Raw genomic sequence first — 22,463 nt, forward strand, 5'->3', positions numbered from 1 at the left:
AACAACAACAGCATTTCAAGTGTACAGCTGGGTATGTAATGTTCGGTTTCACCCGAACTTAGACTTCTTTACTTATTCATTTTATGTACGTATAAAGTCGCCACAAGAGCACAGTGGCTCCGTTGGAACTTGAAATCGCCTTCGATAATGATCTGAAATCGGTTGCTCTGGTTTTGATTATTTTGAAATAAGAAGTTACGAAGAGGACTGAGTTTGAAAGTTATCTTTGACCGAGTGGTTATTCGTCTGGAGACAAGAACATTTTTATACTCAGTTGAGCAGAGCTCACAGAGTATATTAAGTTTGATTGGATAACGGTTGAATGTACATATATAAAGGAATCGAGATAGATATAGACTTACATATATCAAAATAATCAGGATCGAAAAAAAATTTGATTGAGCCATGTCCGTCCGTCCGTCCGTCCGTTAACACGATAACTTGAGTAAATTTTGAGGTATCTTGATGAAATTCGCCCACTTTTAAAAAAAATTTTTTTTTAAAGTAAAATTTTAACAAAAAATTTAATATCTTTACAGTATATAAGTAAATTATGTCAAGATTCAACTCCAGTAATGATATGGTGCAACAAAATACAAAAATAAAAGAAAATTTAAAAATGGGCGTGGCTCCGCCCTTTTTCATTTAATTTGTCTAGGATACTTTTAACGCCATAAGTCGAACAAAAATTAACCAATCCTTTTGAAATTTGGTAGGGGCATAGATTTTATGGCGTTAACTGTTTTCTGTGAAAATGGGCGAAATCGGTTGATGTCACGCCCAGTTTTTATACACAGTCGTCCGTCTGTCCTTCCGCATGGCCGTTAACACGATAACTTGAGCAAAAATCGATATATCTTTACTAAACTCAGTTCACGTACTTATCTGAACTCACTTTATCTTGGCATGAAAAATGAACGAAATCCGACTATGACCACGCCCACTTTTTCGATATCGAAAATTACGAAAAATGAAAAAAATGCCATAATTCTATACCAAATACGAAAAAAGGGATGAAATATGGTAAGGTAATTGGATTGCTTTATTGACGCGAAATATAACTTTAGAAAAAACTTTATAAAATGGTTGTGACACCTACCATATTAAGTAGAAGAAAATGAAAAAGTTCTGCAGGGCGAAATAAAAAACCCTTAAAATCTTGGCAGGTATTACATATATAAATAAATTAGCGGTATCCAACAGATGATGTTCTGAGTCACCCTGGTCCACATTTTGGTCGATATCTGGAAAACGCCTTCACATATACAACTACCACCACTCCCTTTTAAAACTCTCATTAATACCTTTAATTTGATACCCATATCGTACAAACTCATTCTAGAGTCACCCCTGGTCCACCTTTATGGCGATATTTCGAAAAGGCGTCCACCTATGGAACTAAGGATTACTCCCTTTTAAAATACTCATTAACACCTTTCATTTGATACCCATATCGTACAAACGCATTCTAGAGTCACACCTGGTCCATCTTTATGGCGATATCTCGAAAAGGCGTCCACCTATAGAACTAAGGCCCACTCCCTCTTAAAATACTCATTAACTCCTTTCGTTTGATACCCATATTGCACAAACGAATTCTAGAGTCACCCCTGGTCCAGAAAGGCCCACTCCCTCTTAAAATACTCATTAACTCCTTTCGTTTGATACCCATATTGCACAAACGAATTCAAGAGTCACCCCTGGCCCACCTTTATGGCGATATCTCGAAACGGCGTCCACCTATGGAACTAAGGATTACTCCCTTTTAAAATACTCATTAACACCTTTCATTTGATACCCATATCGTACAAACGCATTCTAGAGTCACACCTGGTCCATCTTTATGGCGATATCTCGAAAAGGCGTCCACCTATAGAACTAAGGCCCACTCCCTCTTAAAATACTCATTAACTCCTTTCGTTTGATACCCATATTGCACAAACGAATTCTAGAGTCACCCCTGGTCCACCTTTATGGCGATATCTCGAAAAGGGGTCCACCTATAGAACTAAGCCCCACGCCCTTTTAAAATAATCATTAACACCTTTCATTTGATACCCGTATCATACAAACAAATTCTAAAGTCACCCCTGGTCCACCTTTATGGCGATATCTCGAAAAGGCGAACACCTATAAAACGAAGGCCCACTCCCTTTTAAAAATACTCATTAACACCTTTCATTTGATACCCATATCGTACAAACAAAGTCTAGAGTCACCCCTGGTCCAGAAAGGCCCACTCCCTCTTAAAATACTCATTAACTCCTTTCGTTTGATACCCATATTGCACAAACGAATTCAAGAGTCACCCCTGGCCCACCTTTATGGCGATATCTCGAAACGGCGTCCACCTATGGAACTAAGGATTACTCCCTTTTAAAATACTCATTAACACCTTTCATTTGATACCCATATCGTACAAACGCATTCTAGAGTCACACCTGGTCCATCTTTATGGCGATATCTCGAAAAGGCGTCCACCTATAGAACTAAGGCCCACTCCCTCTTAAAATACTCATTAACTCCTTTCGTTTGATACCCATATTGCACAAACGAATTCTAGAGTCACCCCTGGTCCACCTTTATGGCGATATCTCGAAAAGGGGTCCACCTATAGAACTAAGCCCCACGCCCTTTTAAAATAATCATTAACACCTTTCATTTGATACCCGTATCATACAAACAAATTCTAAAGTCACCCCTGGTCCACCTTTATGGCGATATCTCGAAAAGGGGTCCACCTATAGAACTAAGCCCCACGCCCTTTTAAAATAATCATTAACACCTTTCATTTGATACCCGTATCATACAAACAAATTCTAAAGTCACCCCTGGTCCACCTTTATGGCGATATCTCGAAAAGGCGAACACCTATAAAACGAAGGCCCACTCCCTTTTAAAAATACTCATTAACACCTTTCATTTGATATCCATATCGTACAAACAAAGTCTAGAGTCACCCCTGGTCCACCTTTATTGCGATACCTCGAAAATGCGTCCACCTATAGAACTAAGGCCCACTCCCTCTTAAAATACTCATTAACTCCTTTCGTTTGATACCCATATTGCACAAACGAATTCTAGAGTCACCCCTGGTCCACCTTTATGGCGATATCTCGAAAAGGGGTCCACCTATAGAACTAAGCCCCACGCCCTTTTAAAATAATCATTAACACCTTTCATTTGATACCCATATCATACAAACAAATTCTAAATTCACCCCTGGTCCACCTTTATGGCGATATCTCGAAAATGCGAACACCTATAAAACGAAGGCCCACTCCCTTTTAAAATGCTCATTAACACCTTTCATTTGATACCCATATCGTACAAACGCATTCTAGAGTCACCACTGGTCCATCTTTACGGCGATATCTCGAAAAGGCGTCCATCTATAGAACTTAGGTCCACGCCCTTTTAAAATACTCATTAATACCTTTCATTTGATACCCATATCGTACAAACGCATTCTAGAGTCAACCCTGATCCACCTTTATGGCTATATCCCTAAATGGCGTCCACCTATAGAACTATGGCCCACTCCCTCATAAAATACTCTTTAATGCCTTTCATTTGATACACATGTCATACAAACACATTCCAGGGTTTCCCTCGGTTCATTTTCCTACATGGTTATTTTCCCTTATGTTGTCACCATAGCTCTCAACTGAGTATGTAATGTTCGGTTACACCCGAACTTAACCTTCCTTACTTGTTTGTTCTTAAAATTCAATTCTAACAGTAACTGGAAAAAAATTATTATTACATAAGTAAAAAGTTTAAAATTTAAATATAAACAAGTAAAGAAGGTTAAGTTCGGGTGTAACCCAACATTACATACTCAGCTGAGAGCTTAGCTGCGTTGGTTTCGTAGGGTTTCGTAGATGGTTTAGTAGTGGTTTTTAATACCATATCACATACGTTTGGGAAATATCGAGCAAATTGTAGACCAAGGGTGACGTTTCTTGGAACAATTTTCCTTCATCCTTTGTCAAATAAGTGAAAATTACCATGTAGGAAAATGAACCTAGGGTAACACTGGAATGTGTTTGTATGACATGGGTACCAAATGCAAGGTATTAAAGAGTATTTTAAAAGGGAGTGGGCCTTAGTTCTATAGGTGGACGCCTTTTCGAGATATCGCCATAAAAGTGGGCCAGGGGTGACTCTAGAATTTTTTTGTACGATATGGGTATCAAATGAAAGGTGTTAATGAGTATTTTAAAAAGGAGTGGGCCTTAGTTCTATATGTGGACGTCTTTTCGAGATATCGCCATAAACGTGGACCAGGGGTGACTCTAGAATGTGTTTGTACGATATGGGTATCAAATGAAAGGTGTTAATGAGGGTTTTAAAAGGGAGTGGCCCTTAGTTGTATATGTGAAGGCGTTTTCGAGATATCGACCAAATGTGGACTAGGGTGACCCAGAACATCATCTGTCGGTTACCGCTAATTTGTTTATATACATATGTAATACCACTAACAGTATTCCTGCCATGATTCCAAGGGCTTTTGATTTCGCCCTGCAGAACTTTTTCATTTTCTTCTACTTAATATGGTAGGTGTCACACCCATTTTACAAAGTTTTTTCCAAAGTTATATTTTGAGTCAAAAGACCAATCCAATTACCATGTTTCATTCCTTTTTACGTATTTGGTATAAAATTATGGCTTTTTTTCATTTTTCCAAGTTTTCGATATCGAAAAAGTGGGCGTGGTCATTGTCGGATTTCACCCATTTTTAATACCAAGATAAAGTGAGTTCAGATAAGTACGTGAACTAAGTTTAGTAAAGATATATCGATTTTTGTCCAAGTTATCGTGTTAACGGCCAAGAGGAAGGACAGACGGTCGACTGTGTATAAAAACTGGGCGTGGCTTCAACCGATTTCACCCACCGAAAACAGTTATCGTCATAGAATCTATGTCTCTACCCAATTAAACAGTACTTCATAAAAGTTTTCTGAACACGTTCAATCCTCATATTATGAACCTCATAGTGAGGACTCCATATGATGGAAGCATATTCAAGCCTAGATCTAACCAACGCATTATACAACAACTTCTTAGTATATGGGTGCTTAAAGTCGGAGCCATTTCTTTTAATAAATGCCAATAAGGCGTAAGCTTTGGAAATTATGAAATTTAGATGTTCAGTAAATGTGAATGATGAATCAAACACAACACCTAAATCCCTTATTTTACTTACCCCAACTAGAGCTGTATCAGAAACAAGATAAGTCGAAGTCACTGTATTTCTTAATTTAGAATACGTAACACTGTAACATTTATTGACATTGAGCGCGAGCTTATTTCTACAGCACCAAGCATTAACATTATTGAGTTCAATTTGAAGAATGGAAACATCAGACTCTTTTTTTAATTTTCAAAAAGATTTTTAAATCATCAGCATACATGAGGTGACGACATTGTTTAAAACAAGCACTTACGTCATTGAAAAACATAATGAAAAAGAGTGGACCAAGGATGCTTCCCTGAGATACACCCGATGTAGCCACATAAGGTGCTGACTCCACACCGTCAATAACGACGAAATTGACTCTATTGGATAAGTATGAACTTATCCATTGTAGAAATGAGCAATGAAATCCCCATCTTTCTAGCTTACCCTATAGTACGCAGTGCGATACTCTGTCAAAAGCTTTGGCTAAATCAGTATAAATTACAATCAACTTGACAGCCAACTGTTAATGATGAAATGCAATAATTAGAAAATACAGTGAGATTGGACACTGTGGAAAGTCCTGGAACAAAACCATGTTGACATGAACTTAGATAGGGATTAACCATGAATGATATTTTAGCCATAACAATTTTCTCAAACAATTTAGATATAACAGGAAGTTTAGAGATTGGACGATAATTTGAAACTTCATTTTTATTGCCACTCATATGAATTGGTTGAATGTACGAAATTTTCCATTCATCCAAAAAAATGCCAGACTTTAGTGATAAATTAAATAAATACATTAGAGGTTCCGCAACAGAAACCGCACATTGCTTTAAAAAGAAAGATGAAAATTTTTGATAATCGCATTGCTTTGAATTTTTGATAGCCTTAATACCCAAAGTAACGTCATCAATATCAAGAACTAATGAGCACAAGTTGAGATAAGACGGTATATTATTGAACATATCACCATTGTCATTCAGTGGTTCATCACTCACGAAATTCGCCATAACAAATTCAGCAAAATAATTAACTTTGTCGAAAGACGATGTGGAATTCTTACCTTGGTACGACACAGACACGGGAACTGCCGAAGATGAGCGCTTGGAGCGAATGAAATTCCAAAACGATTTTGGGTTCGATTTAATATTCGTTTCAAAATTATGAATATATTGCTTATATAAAAATTTTTTTTTAATTTTATTTATTTACGATATTGAAGATCTATATAATTTAATAAGGTACAAAGTATTTTTAATGTTTACATATTTGTTTCAATTCATTGAATTTCTTTGACTTCAACTATATAATAATCTATAAAATTATTTACTAAATAAATTTAACTACTTTACAGGTAGCGCTTTACAGTAGCTGTATAATAACTTTCTGAATTTTTTGGTATTATTACAGTTTTTAATATCAATTGGCAGATCATTATATTCTCTAATTCCTTCGTAGTATATACTTTTTTTATCGAATTCAGATCTCACTACCGGCAAGTAAAAGTTGTTATTGTGTCTTGTTTGATAGCTATGGACCTCTCTGTTTAGTCTGACACGTTCACTTAGGTAATTCGGCAAGTTTCCCAACTTTATGTTGTGTATAAACTTCAATGTGTAGTAAGTGATGTTCTGTTTTACACTAAGCCAGTTTAAGCTGTCTAGTAAATCCTTAATTGGGGTATCATACCGTTTTCTTAATATGAAACGCATAACTTTGTTTTGTTTAATTTGTAGCCTGGAAATGTGTCAAGGCAATTAAACTCTTTGGCATACCTTAAGTATAGTTGCTTGTACTGTGGGCTACCAGATTCTTTGAAGAGCTTATGAAATTTTTTACGTAAGTTTTTAAGTCTCTTTAGATTCCTGGTGTACCAAGGCCACTTATACACTCTTTCGGGAAAACGCGGGATATTATTATTTACTATTTCTGACACATTGTTTTTAAATAACGCAAAACAATTCTTGATTGTACAAAATTTTAATAATTTTTTATTCTGCGTCATAAGGTCAACCCACCTACCAAGCTCCATCGCTTTATCCGTCTTTGGTAATGAATTATCGCACTTTTTCTGTTTTTCGAAATTTTCGATATCAAAAAAGTGGGCGTGGTTATAGTCTGATATCGTTCATTTTAAATAGCGATCTGAGATGAGTGCCCAGGCACCTGCATACCAAATTTCATCAAGATACCTCAAAATTTACTCAAGTTATCGTGTTAACGGACAGACGGACGGACGGATATGGCTCAATCAAATTTTTTTTTTCGATACTGATGATTTTTATATATGTAAGTCTATATCTATCTCGATTCCTTTATACCTGTACAACCAACGGTTATCCAATCAAAAGTAATATACTCTGTGTGCAAAGCACGCTGAGTATAAAAATAAGAGGAAAAGGATTTTTACTGCATAAAACTACATTTTATTGTTATTGATGTGTAAATACATATATTTGCTCACGGTATGGGGTAATGTACATGGTTAGGTATTCAGGTTGAAGTTGAACTTTGTTTCCTTTTAGGGTTTTGTTGGTTGAAACATATATGTGCATTATTTGGTTATACTTATGTTTATGAAATAAAGTGCAAAAAAAAAACAAAATAAAATAATATCAACTAAAATAAAATAAAATGATATCAAAAACAAAATAAAGTAAAGTAAGATAAAAAGATAAAATAAAACAAAAAAATAAACGAAATAAAAATAAAACGAAACGAAACAAAATAACGTCAACCAAAATAAAAACGGAATAAAATAAAGTAAAATGAAGTAAAATAAAATAAAACAAAAAAAAATAAAAATAAAATAAAACAAAACAAAATAAACCAAAATAAAGTATAATAAAATAAAACAAAATGATATAAAGCGAATAAAAATAAAATAATTTAAAATTAATTTTAATAAAATCGATTTTTAAACAACATGTTATTGGCTATTGTTATTGTATATTAAGTTATCAATTGTTGCAATTTCTTATCGGAGTGTTATGGAAAAGCTACTTATTTGTTACAAACAGTTATCGATTACTTACGGAAAATTCAAGGTATGTCATAAAATTGTATTTTCCCAAACTTACAGATGTGTTATATATTTGTTATCGAAAAGTCTTCGATTTCTTCACCAATTTCACATCTTGTCGGTTTGTTATAAAACAGATACCGATAAACCTTAAATATAGAATCGATGACACATGTATAACACATCGATGACAAGCCGATAAGAGACCAACAAGCTGATAACAAATCGAAAACTCGACGATAACAATTCGCTTTCAATAAGTATAGGTTGTTCCCGATAAGGAACCGACGAAGTTCTTCCCAAAAAGCTTAAAACTATTGATTTCCGGTGTAGTGTGCTCTGTTATTGTTTAGCTCCAACCCCCGGGCGAGCTCTAGTTAAAACTTAAAAAATTTGTCTCCTAGACATACCCCTGTATGTTTCCACATCGAACATCTCGCTTACTTCGTACTCAAGCATTTTTTTGGTGGAGAGAGGAACTGTAAAATTGCTATTGTATTGTAAATGTATTTATATTTTAAGAACTAAATTTAAACTCTTACTTCTCAATTAAAAAAGTGGCAAAGTTTAATAATACATTTTTTTTTCTCTTTTTATAAAACTCATTATTTTTATCCCTGGTTATATATTGTAATCAAATTTTAAATATTTTATAACATCTCATAACAACTCCCGACCACAGTAAATTATTTATTAATGTAAGCATGTATATGTGTAACATATGTATGTGTGTGCAAAGTTACTTATCGGTTATTTAAAAAAGTAAACGACATATTGCGGATTTCAATTAAAATTTTAAGATTGTCTATACATATAAAAAAATTATTGTTAGGTATATGATAACCCGAAATAACCTGTGTTAAACACAAAAGATTTGAATCAAGAGTCTATCTTTTATGTAATATTATAACCTCACATTAAAATTTAATATTGTTTTTTTTTTAGGTACGATAACCTCTTCAGAAAACCTACATATGTATATGGATGGAAATGTCTATTATTTTTTTAAAATTATTTATAAAGCGTGCTATACTAAAAAAAAAATTATATTACAGTTCAATGATACATGCATTCCAAATTATTTTTACAATATTGCAAATTAAATTAGTATAAAAAGGAAATCAAAAATTGACGTTTACCAATTCATCAGTTCTTGTATTACTCTTTTATTTTTATGTTTTCCCATGCATTTTCATATATTCTCAACTAGAGTATGCGACAGACTCTTTTCTGCCCGAAAATTGTTTTACCTACACTTCAAAAGTTAGTCTCGCTTCCACTCTTTGCTCTCTATCCCATTCTCTTCTACTTCATCTTCCATTTTTCTTCTTATTCTAGTCCATTCCTTATTTTTTATTCCATTTATGTGTTTTTGCCTTCCTCGCACTCCCGAACAATTTCTCCTTCCAACCAACCCCCTCACTCCTATCACTCCCATTTCCCTCCCAATTCCGTTCCTAGTTTCACATCCACTCACTGTCCCACTCCCTCTATCTCTCTCACCGCAATTTCCTCATAAAGGGAATCTTTATACCAAATATGGAAGACCTGCTTGTATGTATGTATTTATATGAAGCAAAACGCTGGTAGAATATTTTAAATCGTATTCATTATCGTATTCGATAATATTGCTCTCTGCGATGTATCTATTACTTAATAAAAAGACCAAAATATTTCTGCAAAAAAAGTTGTATCTTGCATCTTCTCCGTATCTTTCCCCTTTCATTTTCTCCATTTTTATCTCTTCTTCTCCCACTTGATCCTTCTCTCTCAACCTTTCTCTTTTTTTTCATATCCTTCCCCTCTAAGTTTCTCTACATCCTATCTTCCCTTATATTAATTTCTCTTTCACCCTCTTTCTATTATTCTTCCTCTCACCCTTCTCTTTCTCTCCAACTCCAATTCCAACGCCTATCACTTATTTTCTTTTTCCCTTTTTCAGCCTATGGCTTTTTGTATAACTCCGTTTCTCTCTCGCTCTTCTTCTTAACTACCAACCTTGTTGTACCCCTCATAAACACGTCCTTTTTATTTACGACAAAAAAAATTGTAAAAGGGGGCGTGGTCCCTAGCTGGAAATAGGTTTGAACTTATGTATAACATATCAGTAACAACTTACGGGAATGAACCACCGAATTTTTCCCACTCCATATTTCTAGAACTGGAATTTGGGATCGAGATCTATAAAATAAACTAGCTGAAGGAGCAAACTTATTTCAGTCCAAAAAAAATTTTTATTTAGTTAGTTTCAAGCATATATGATTTGACCAAAATTTCTTTTTTTTGCACGCTCATAAACGATTAGCTACAACTTAAATTGTAAAATAATTGAAAAACGTTTCGAATTCCAGAATTCGGCACTATACCTTTGCGTCCCTTCCCTTCCTTTCCTTTTATCTCCTATTCTCATTTTTTCTTTGTTTTACTTTCCTTTTCTCTCCTTCACCTTCCTTTCATTTCTCTTACTTTCGTTTGGTCTCGTTTGCATTCACAGAACTCTAAAGTTGCTCGTTTGCCAAAGGCACAGTGGAGTATTTCCGATCCACTCAACAGTGTAGATTTTACCGTTTAGATTTTATCGTCAATAAAGCATATTCATACTATCCTGAGGTTGACATCAGAGTGAAGTCGAAATATCGACCAAATTAAAAAGTTCATACATAACTAAACATTGTGTTTTACTTAGCGGCATCAAGTTCGTCAAACCTATTACAATTTTTGTCCATCGCAAATAACTCTTGAATCAACTTCGCACACATTGTTGTTTCTGAAGTAACCGTTTTAACAAGAAAGTGCATAAAATGTCACAGCTTTGTTAAAAAAAAATTCCAAAACAAAAAAATCATCACCTTCTACCAAGTCTTCACATCCACTTTTTTCAAGGTTTTACATCCAAATCTTAAGTTGAAGTACAGACGTCCCAATCCATTTGAGAGAAATCAAAAGGGGACAAGAGTTGCATATGATCGAAGCGCGTTGCTGCAAAGTTTCTCAGAACATGTGCAACGTGACGTTAGACTCAAAAAGCTTCTTATATCTCTAGGAGCGAGGACTGAGGGCATACTAACTTAACTGGACACTGCCTTCTGGCGTCACATAGTTATAAGTGAGGCCTCGTCAGTAACAGCAGATGTTGGAAGTGCGGGTTGGAGGAGGAAACGGTTAAGCACATTCTGTGTTCATGTCCTGCACTCTCGAGGTCAAGGCTCCAGCTACTAGGAACGGTGGAGTTTCCACATCTCGCGGCAGCAATTAAGCTAGGCCCTGGAAAACTTCTAGCATTTGCCAAGTGGACGGAATTATTCTAACATATATAAGTTCTGGTACCTAATTAGGGGTTTTCCGTTTGCTCGTCAAACTAATTTTGGCAACACCATGTACACAATCAGTATATCTGAGGCCACCAGTGACCGGCCAGTTCAACCTAACCAAACATGCTAAAAAAAAAGAACCGTGTATGACGTATTGTGTTTTTAGAGGCAAGTGGCTTTTCAATCCTTTTTTCACATTATCAGTACGTGCCTCCAGTACGTGACACTGCTTTATTTAAAAAGCTTGCGTAATCCCCCAATCGGTAAACCCCTTTTTCTTAAATTATTTACATTTTCAATAAATTAACGCTGAGAGCTCACTTAAATTTTAATGAATACTTTCAAGTATTTTGTACATTATTGAAGTTGTTGTACCTTCCTTGCATCTGAATTAGTTATCAATATCAATGTTAAATTTTGAGAACGTACAACCAAGCACGCGCTAATAACAATTAAAAACAAGTAAGGAAGGCTAAGTTCGGATGTAACCGAACATTACATACTCAGTTGAGAGCTGTGGAGACAAAGTAAGGGAAAATCACCATGTTGTAAAAAGAACCTAGGGTAACCCTGGAATATGTTTGTATGACATGTGTATCAAATGGAAGATATTAAAGAGTATTTTAAGAGGAATGGGCTATAGTTCTATAGATGGACGCCATTTAGGGATATCGCCATAAAGGTGAACCAGGCCTGACTCTAGAGTTTGTTTGTACGATATGGGTATCAAATGAAATATGTTAATGATAATTTTAAAAGGGAGTGGGCCTATGTTCTATAGGTGGACGCCTTTTCGAGATATCGCCATAAAGGTGGACCAGGGGTGACTCTAGAATTTGTTTGTACGATATGAGTATCAAATGAAAGGTGTTAATGAGTATTTTAAGAGGCCGTGGGCCTTAGTTCTATATGTGGACGCCTTTTCGAGATATCGCCATAAAGGTGGACCAGGGGTGACTCTAGAATTTGTTTGTACTATATGGGTATCAAATGAAAGGTGTTAATGAGTATTTTAAAAGGGAGTGGGCCTTAGTTCTATAGGTGGGCGTGGTCCTTAACCAATTGCGTAAATTTTCTTCAAAGCATTTTTTATAGTAAATGCAAACTCTGCCGAAGTTTGTTACGATAGGTTTAACGATTTTTGATTTATGATTAATAATATTTGTGCGGTGCTACGTCCATTTAAAAATTATTTTCAAATTTTTATCAAGAGTCTCAATATCAGTCCACACGTCAAATTTCAACATTCTAGGTGTATTATTTACTAAATAATCAGGTTTTTGTGTTTTCCAAGATGTTATATATATAAAAAGTGGGCGTGGTTATCATCCCATTTCGCTCATTTTCAATACCAATCTATTATGGGTCGAGATAAGCTCGTGTACCAAATTTGGTGAAGATATCTCAATATTTACTCAAGTTATCGTGTTAACGGACGGATGGACATGGCCCAATCAAATTTTTTTTCGACACTGATGATTTTGATATATGGAAGTCTATATCTATCTCGATTCCTTTATACCTGTACAACCTGCAAAGCACGCTGAGTATAAAAATAGGTAGGCACTTTGTGTGAGGGTGCAAAGATTCACGTTTTTTGTGCTCTGCATGAAATAGCTGTGACCATGAATTGTTTATCTCAACAATATATGACGTAAACGTAAGCATTTGGTGAAATTTGAAGGCGCTAGCTATTAAAATGTGGCAGTAATTACGAAAAGTTTCTTACCTGAACAATCGGTTGTTGGGAATATATGCTATATATACGACAGATCTTACCCATTTTTTCAGACAACAATATGTGCAATATACGAAATCATATGGTGAAGTTTGAAGCATCAATTTGATAAATTGAGGAAGATATGACAAAAATCCTCTTTTCTGAAAAATCGGTTGTATGGGGGATATATGCTATAGTGGTCCGATCCTGCCCGTTCCGACAAATGTCGAACACCTAAATATACCCGCTCACCAAATTTTATCAAGATATCTCAAAAATTTAGGGACTAGTTTGCATACAAACAGACGGACGGGCATGGCTAAATCAACTCAACTCTTCATCCTGATCATTTCGGTATACTTATTGGTGGGTCTATCTATTTTCCTTTAAGGACTTACAATTTTGAGATTCGTGACAAAGTTAATATACCATTTCATTTTCATGAAAGGTATACAAATTGTTTTTTAAGAAAGTTTATTGTTTTTAATTTCGCCCATGACCAAAGACGTTTAAAAGTGATATGAACTCATAAATCTTGTGTTTTTGCTATAAAAATCAATTGCTTGGCACAAAACAAAAACTATTTTAAGAAGTTGCCTGAAGCCAAATTAAATAAATCCTTTACTTGGAAACATGGTTCCTAGCGAAAAAGTTCCGATGTATTCGACGAATATTTATCACAAATAATTTTTATTATACCTTTTTTATAGCTCACAAAACGACTTTCGGACTTTCACAGGATATCATCCATGTCATGTACAACACAATCATACTACCGATATTAACATATGGAATCACAACGGCAGTTTATGCTTCCCAGATGCAGAACATGAGATGTTCTTCAAGGGAGGAATTGGAGGAAGGCCTACACAATGGTAAGGGCATTACAATCTACACAGACGGCTCGAAAATGGAAAAGGGAACTGGAGCCGGAATTTACTCGAAGCATGTGCAGCAAAATCAATCTTCCCAATATACTGGCACATGCAGTGTCTTCCAGGTAGAGGTCTAGAGAGAGCAGTCAGACTGCTCCAAGAGAGTACGGTTCCAGACATCAACTTAACGATATTTGTCGACAGCCAGGCAGACATTAAAGGTATTAGAATCCAACGTGATTATGCAACCTAAATGCCTCCCTTTACTGGGTCCCGGGGCACAGCGATATTAAAGGTATTTGAATTTGCAGATGAGATGGCCAGGAAAGATTCCGTAATGGCATAAGCCAAGCGTACGGCTCCATACGACCACCGCTGGGTTATCTGCCTAGGAAAATCGAGGAATATGAGATTAGAGCAACGGACTTACTGTGGACCAACCGGGATGATTGCAAGGTCTCAAAGTCCTTATAGCCATGTGTGGATAGGAAAAGAACTAGCTTCCTTCCCCAGCTTAACAAATCTGCAGTGAGAGTATGTACTTACGGTTGTCATCACAGGTCATTGCGTTATTGCATCAATGCCCCGACGGTGGCGCTTACCAACAAACTACCTCTGCGGAAGCTGTCAGGATAAGAGGAAAAATGTGTCGATTCATCACTTTCTTTGGCGATGTCCAGCACTGCAAACGAGACGACTCAGATTTCTATGCGCACGGTTTTCTCACAGTCTCGCAGAGTTTGGGAAGGTGGATCTTTCACTCCTACTTAAGTTCACCAGAGAAAGCAAGTACAGGCATACACAGTTCAGTTCAGTTCAATTTCAAATAAATTCACATTCTGTATTCGCTTCTTGTAATTAGTTATCCAGTTGTTTAATATGATTGGTTGTCATGGCCAAATTTTTTAAAATCATCTGTTGCAATATATTTAAGCAGTGTCGATACTAGAAATCAGCCTTTTATGTGTAAGAAATCAGAATTTGAGTCCAAGAGTATGTTTTGCACAGACGTTGCAAGCCTTGCTAGTCACATTGTCCTCATTTTTTCAATGCATTAATTGGTTGCGTATGGCCCATTCCACGTGAAGGGGTGTTGCATTTAAGGTAAGTGACTGCAAAAGAGACAAAACAATAAACAAAAAGTAAGACACGAGTGACGTTGTTGTTCTTGTTGTTGTAGCGATAAGGTTGCTCCCCGAAGGCTTTGGGGAGTGTTATCGATGTGATGGTCCTTTGCCGTATAAAGATCCGGTACGCTTCGGTAACACAGCTCCATTAAGGTGCTAGACCGACCATCTCGGGAACGATTTATATGGCCACATTAAACCTTCAGTCCATCCTTCCTCTTAGTGAAACGGGACTCGCCGCTCGAAGATGAGGTTGACAATTGGGTTTGGAAAAGCTATATATGGCGCTGGCAACTTGAAAAGGTTGCCCTTCAATCTGGTATTTTAGTCGCCTCTTACGACAGGCATACCTACCGCGGATATATTGTAACCCCCTAACTCGCTGTGGTACGACCCTTTTAAAAATCTTTATATAAAGGTGGGCGTTGTCCTTAACCGATTTCTTCGAAGCATTACTCAAGTTATCGTGTTAACGGATACGAGTGACGTCGCAGCCGCCTGTACGGAAAATCTCTAGTTCAAAACTGGTGCGCTTCATGTGCATTGAGAACCACAACTAGGTCGGCCTCTATCTATATAACAATTTTTCAACTGACGAATTTTAAATGGTGATGACCAACGTGGTGAAAATTGTCCCCGCCTAATTACCTTTTTTGTAGTTCCGAACTCAATAAAAGCGTCTCTTTTAGAACTACTTGGTTTATTGGTACTATTTCAGCAGTTTCGAACTAATGAACAAATTTACAGTTTAGAGCTTAGTAGTTATGTTTTTGGTACTACTTCGTTGGCTCTGATAATCTGGATTCTACCTTAAAAAAGTAACAAAAGCAATAAGAGCTTTTTTTGCCTTTACTCGACTCTATGGCAAAACATGGGGGCTATCTCGAAAAATGGTCAACTGGACCACGCAAAGACCAGCAATACCATAATTAAGAAAACTGTATCGACTAGTTTGTATTGGCATAACGGGTGCGATGAGAACGTCCCCTGCTGATGCACTTAGTGCCTGGGTACCTTAGTACCTTCCCATTCTAATAGCGATAGGGGCAACAATTGCTGTACTAAGACTTCAAAATATCTCTGGGCTAAATAGCGGAAACATCGCAGGGCGTATGAAGGTAATAAGAATCTAACGGAATTTTTTGAGGTGTCCTTTGTGGACAAAACTCCATGGGAAACAGGGAATTCATATACTGACCCTGACTCAGAGGTCTGATTTATGGATCTATCAAAATTTGATGACGGAAAAACGGAGCTGGCTGGAACTTCAAGAAACCGAAACCAATGTGATGATTCTCCATTGTTTTTTCAGGCAGACATCCATGCGATAGAAGTTTGCTGTAGAGACTGGGCTTATACTCGAGCAGTATCCTCATTATGTCAGACAGCCTTGAAGTCTTACACAATCACTTCTCATCTAGTGAATGAATGCAGTGGAGTCCTAAATGATCTGGAAACCAAAATCAAGATTTTGTAAGAATGGGTTCCCGGGCATCAGGGACTTGAAGGTAATGAAAAGGAAACTACCAAGCCAGGACTATGGAAGCGGTTTATGGTTCAGAGCCCTTCTGTGGACGTACAAGGCACACACTAGGGAAACCATTAGTAACTGGAAAAAAGCAGTTCAGACAATACTGGATTGAATGCCCAGTGCCGAGGCAGGCCAAATTTTTTATACTTCCAGCAATGAGGGTATCAGTCGAACTAGTTAAATAAGCAGATATTACCTACGAACTCTCACTGGGTACTACACGGGACACTATAGTCTACGATATCACCCAAGTAAGTGCAATCTATCCGATACAGGAACCTGTCGCTTTCTGAGCTGGATGATGAAACGCCGGTGGAGGTGCTCTTAATCCCTTAGTGACATGGACTCAAAATCCTCAAGAGGTACTTAAAAACTATAAAAGACTCCATATGCAGTAATAGGCCGCGTGGTCAAGCACAATAGTGCTAAATAAAGGTCGCAGTGTATCGAGGCCTAATAATATGTAGTAGTAAATAGAGTTTGATCGTGAAAAGTGGATATAATTTCTCAATCGCCTACTCAGTTCAAAGAACACCTGCCTGGCGCTTTGATTGTTGGATTTGTAGGCTGACATTAGTTTCCTTATTAATGCTTGTTTCTAAGGAAAACATAAATGCACAGGCGCCCGAGCACAAGTTTATCTAATATCTGTTTTGTTTTCTGTAAAAAATGTCTCCCTCATGAACAAGGTCACCTGGCGCTATTGAAACGGCCATTTTTGTAGGTAATGATCAATATTATTATATGGAAGTGCAAATCACGATACATACAAATAAAAAACAAGTAAGGAAGGCTAAGTTCGGGTGTAACCGAACATTACATACTCAGTTGAGAGCTATGGAGACAAAATAAGGGAAAATCACCATGTAGGAAAATGAAACTAGGGTAACCCTGGAATGTGTTTGTATGACATGTGTATCAAATGGAAGGTATTAAAGAGTATTTTAATAGGGAGTCGGCCATAGTTCTATAGGTGGACGCCATTTAAGGATATCGCCATAAAGGTGGACCAGGGCTGACTCTAGAATGCGTTTGTACAATATGGGTATCAAACGAAAGGTGTTGATGAGTATTTTAAAAGGGAGTGGGCCTTCGTTCTATGGGTGGACGCCTTTTCGAGATATCGCAATAATGGTGGACCAGGGGTGAGACTAAAATTTTTTTGTAAGATATGGGTATCAAATGAAAGGTGTTAATGAGGGTTTTAAAAGGGAGTGGCCCTTAGTTGTATATGTGAAGGCGTTTTCGAGATATCGACCAAAATGTTGACCAGGGTGACCCAGAACATCATCTGTTGCGTACCGCTAATTTATTTATATATGTACACCACGGACAGTATTCCTGCCAAGATTCCAAGGGCTTTTGATTTCGCCCTGCAGAACTTTCTCATTTTCTTCTACTTAATATGGTAGGTGTCACACCCATTTTACAAAGTTTTTTTCTAAAGTTAAATTTTGCGTCAATAAACCAATCCAATCACCACGTTTCATCCCTTTTTTCGTATTTGTTATAGAATTATATTTTCGATATCGAAAAAGTGGGCGTGGTCATAGTCGGATTTCGGCCATTTTTTATACCAATACAAAGTGAGTTCAGATAAGTACGTGGACTGAGTTTAGTAAAGATATATCGATTTTTGCTCAATTTATCGTGTTAACGGCCGAGCGGAAGGACAGACGGTCAACTGTGTATAAAAACTGGGTGTGGCTTCAACCGATTTCGCCCTTTTTCACAGAAAATAGTTATCGTCCTAGAATCTAAGCCCCTACCAAAGTTCACAAGGATTGGTACATTTGTGTTCGACTTATGGCATTAAAAGTATCCTAGACAAATTAAATGAAAAAGGGCGGAGCCACGCCCATTTTGAAATTTTCTTTTATTTTTGTATTTTGTTGCACCATATCATTACTGGGGTTGAATGTTGACATAATTTACTTATATACTGTAAAGATAATAAATTTTTTGTTAAAATTCGACTTAAAAAAAAATTTTTTTTAAAAGTGGGCGTGGTCGTTCTCCGATTTTGCTAATTTTTATTAAGCATAGTAATTGGAGTAACGTTACTGCCAAATTTCATTATGATATCTTCAACGACTGCCAAATTACAGCTTGCAAAACTTTTAAATTACCTTCTTTCAAAAGTGGGCGGTGCCACGCCCATTGTCCAAAATTTTACTAATTTTCTATTCTGCTTTATAAGTTCAACTCACCTACCAAGTTTCATCACTTTATCTGTCTTTGGTAATGAATTATCGCACTTTTTGTGTTTTTCGAAATTTTCGACATCGAAAAAGTGGGGATGCTAATGGTCCAATTTCGTACATTTTAAATAGCGATCTGAGGTGAGTGCTCAGGAACCTACATACCAAATTTCATCAAGATACCTCAAAATTTACTAAAGTTATCGTGTTAACGGACGGACGGACATGGCTCAATCAAATTTTTCCTGATGATTTTGATATATGGAAGTCTATATCTATCTCGATTCCTTTATACTTGTACAACCAACCGTTATCCAATCAAAGTTAATATACTCTGTGAGCTTCGCTCAACTGAGTATAATTATATTTACACTGAAACTTTTAAATTGAAAAAAAAAAAAAAATATATATATATATATTATTTTAAATGTTTAAATAATTTTGATGATCCACTTAATGAATAAATTTTGAATTCAAATTTTTCTCAGTGCTACAATATTTTTATACTCAGCTGAGCAGAGCTCATAGAATATATTAATTTTGTTCGTATAACGGTAATCCGTAACGGCATAAACTAATCGAGCTAGATATAGACTTCTTTATATCAAAATGATCTGGGCGAAAAAAGAAATTCATTTAGCCATGTCCGTCCGTCCGTCCGTAAACACGATAACTTGAGTTAGTTTTGAGGTATCTTGATGAAGTTTACTATGTAAGTTCCTGGGTACTCATCTCAAATCGCTATTTAAAATGAAAGAAATCGGACTATAACCACGCCTACTTTTTCGATATTGGAAATTCGAAAAACTGAAAAAGTGCGATAATTCATTACCGAAGACGGATAAAGCGATGAAACTTGTTAGGTGGGTGGGGACTTTATGACGCAGAATAGAAAATTAGTAAAATTTTGAACAATGGGCGTGGCATCGCCCCCTTTTAAGGGAAGGTAATTTAAAAGTTTTGCTGTAATTTGGCAGCTGAGTATGTAATGTTCGGTTACACCGGAACTTAGCCTTCCTTGTTGAACAATTTTTTGTTGTCAATTTGTTAGTGCTTTCAATATCATATCGAAGTGCCTTGGTTTCATATGGAAGGGCTTTTTCTTTACACTTTCATACGAAATTCAGGCACTTTCATATGAATCGAATTTATATGTGACGGCATATGAGAGTGCTATGAAATTGTTTTTTTTTATATTCAAAGTGTGAGTTTGTATCTGTGCCTATCCCTCAGGGCAAACCAAAAACAAAAGTGCTTTAATTGTATAGGGGTTGAGCAGCTCTGATTAGTAACGATACTCCTTTTGTTATTCAGTGGAAAATATTTTGTGGAGGCAAGACACAAAATCGCGGGAGAGCTGAGAAGATCCAACAGGGATCCACTGTTTTCAGAAAAGAAAACCCTATTAGTTTATTCAATATCGACACTTCGGAATTTGCCAAATAGGTAGCCATATAGTACACTCAATAAATAAGCAAATTTATAAAAAGCTACACTTCTTCAACTTGATAGTTGACAAATTACCACATTGGTTCCCTTAATTGAGAAATAGAGTCCTCAATTGTCACTTGACATATTCATGTATTCTGTTGTTTAGCAATTTTATATCAATTGAAATTAATAGCGCCGCCAGTATAATACATTTACATATATATGTACATAAGAGTGGGTCGATTTGTATGGACGAAAGTTAACCGATATCGCGCCATTGGTTTTTCGATAGGATTTGGGCTCAGGAAAAAAAAGTTCCACTACGCATACGCAATATAGGTTAATAAATCGACCCAATTTAATGTACATACAGACATGTATGCCATAACCTCTAGATACTTGAGTGAATATATATGTTTGCGAATATATTTTTATTCTCACAGGTTGGCTTTAGATTCATATTCGCATCAACATCAGCCAATACAGTTATATGTAGGCAGTACAAGTGTTATTGGCTCGTGGCATAATTCAATCGAATATTCCTAACTATTCCACACCCATATACGAGACTAGTTGAATAGGGCTTCATTTGAAATAAATCTATTCACATACCATTAAAACTTCAAAATAATTGACCAAGAGATTAAAAATTATACAAATGTACCGGCGAGTCATCCTCCAGCTCACGAAAGGGAAAAATTTGTGTATCGGATATCTTTAACATCCTCAGGTGATATCGTAAACTATAGTGTCCCGTATAGTACCCAGCAAGAGTTCGCAGGTAATCTCTGGCTAATTAATGAGTTTGACTGATATTCTCGTTGCTGGAAGTATAAACAATTTGGCCTGCTCTTCCTTGGGCATTCAATCCAGTGTTGTCTGAACTGCTCCTAGTTACTAATGATTTCCCTTTTGTGTGCAATGTTAGTCCACAGAAGAGCTCTGGACCATAGAATGCTTCTATAGAAGCCTTGTTGGCTTGGTAGTCTGCCTGTTTGTTAATTTCATGTCTCTGATGCCCGGGAACCTATCCTAACAAAATCGGGTTTTTGGTTCCCAGATAATTTGAATTCATGCACTAGCTAAGCAGTAATTACGCAAAACTGCAAGGCAGTTGCGTGGCTGTCTGACAAACTTTTATTTCCTATTGGTATCGATTTCCTGAAGCTTGGTCCATTGATCCGGACCCCCCCTTTTCCGTCATCAAATTTTTATCTATCCGTTAACCAGATCTCTGAGTAAGGGTCAGTATATGGGTCCCTTTTTCCCAAGAGTTCTGTCCACAATGGACCCCTCAAAATTCCTTGATCACTTCTGAGCGTTGCAATTAGGGGATTTTCTATGAATTTTCCTATTACCCTTCATACTCTGTCGTGTTTCCGCTCTTTAGCTCAGAGATAAATTGAAGTTTTATGGCTTGGTTTCCTAGAAAGCGATGCCGCTACCTAGCATACGTTGTCAAAAATGTTGCAATGTTAAAGTAATAAGGTGGAAACTAAGAAGTAGGTGAAGCTCGCAGTTACGGACGTCATGGCGGTAGAAACTCGTTCATCAACGTTTTCTACCACCGCTATATTCAAAGCAGGCGCCGTGGTGCGCTGGTAGCGTGCTCCGCCTACCATACCGAAGATCTTCGGTTCACTCCCCGGGAAAAGCAATATCAAAATTTTATAAACAGGTTTTTTCAATTAGAAGAAAATTTTTCTAAGCGGGGTCGCCCATCGGCAGTGAACAGCGAACAGCTTCTCAGTGAAAACTCATCTGCCTTGTAGATGCCGTTCGGAGTCGACGTAAAACAAGTAGGTCTCGGCTCACCAATTTGTAGGAAAAATTCAAAGGAACACGACGAAAATTGGAAGAGAGAAGCTCGGCCTATAATTTCTTCCGAGGATATTGTGCCTTACATTTATTTTTTTTTATACCCAAAGCAGTGAACATTTTGTGAGATAATTGAAAATTTTTCATAAATCTTGTAACGAATTTAGGGAAATTCCGCTTATTCGAAACCTTCTACTAACGTTCGAATAGCTGAACTGTCGAATAAATAACTCCAA

At 36.6% G+C, this 22,463-nt stretch overlaps 1 protein-coding gene across 3 annotated transcripts in view; it reads left to right on the forward strand.

Annotated features, from left to right (window-relative positions):
* Sas10 (UTP3 small subunit processome component Sas10) overlaps window positions 1-22,463 on the forward strand; it is a 202,693-nt gene that overhangs the window by 74,172 nt on the left and 106,058 nt on the right. Inside the window, exon 3 of one of the 3 annotated variants that reach the window (XR_010953142.1) lies at window positions 13,955-14,923. The exons of the other annotated variants lie outside the window; for them this stretch is intronic. The gene's annotated coding sequence lies outside the window, so the exon portion shown is untranslated. Of the gene's footprint in view, window positions 1-13,954; window positions 14,924-22,463 lie in introns of those variants that run through there. 3 annotated transcript variants of the gene reach the window in all.

This window comes from Eurosta solidaginis, chromosome 4, assembly GCF_040869045.1.
Source record: "Eurosta solidaginis isolate ZX-2024a chromosome 4, ASM4086904v1, whole genome shotgun sequence".
NCBI lineage: Eukaryota > Metazoa > Arthropoda > Insecta > Diptera > Tephritidae > Eurosta > Eurosta solidaginis.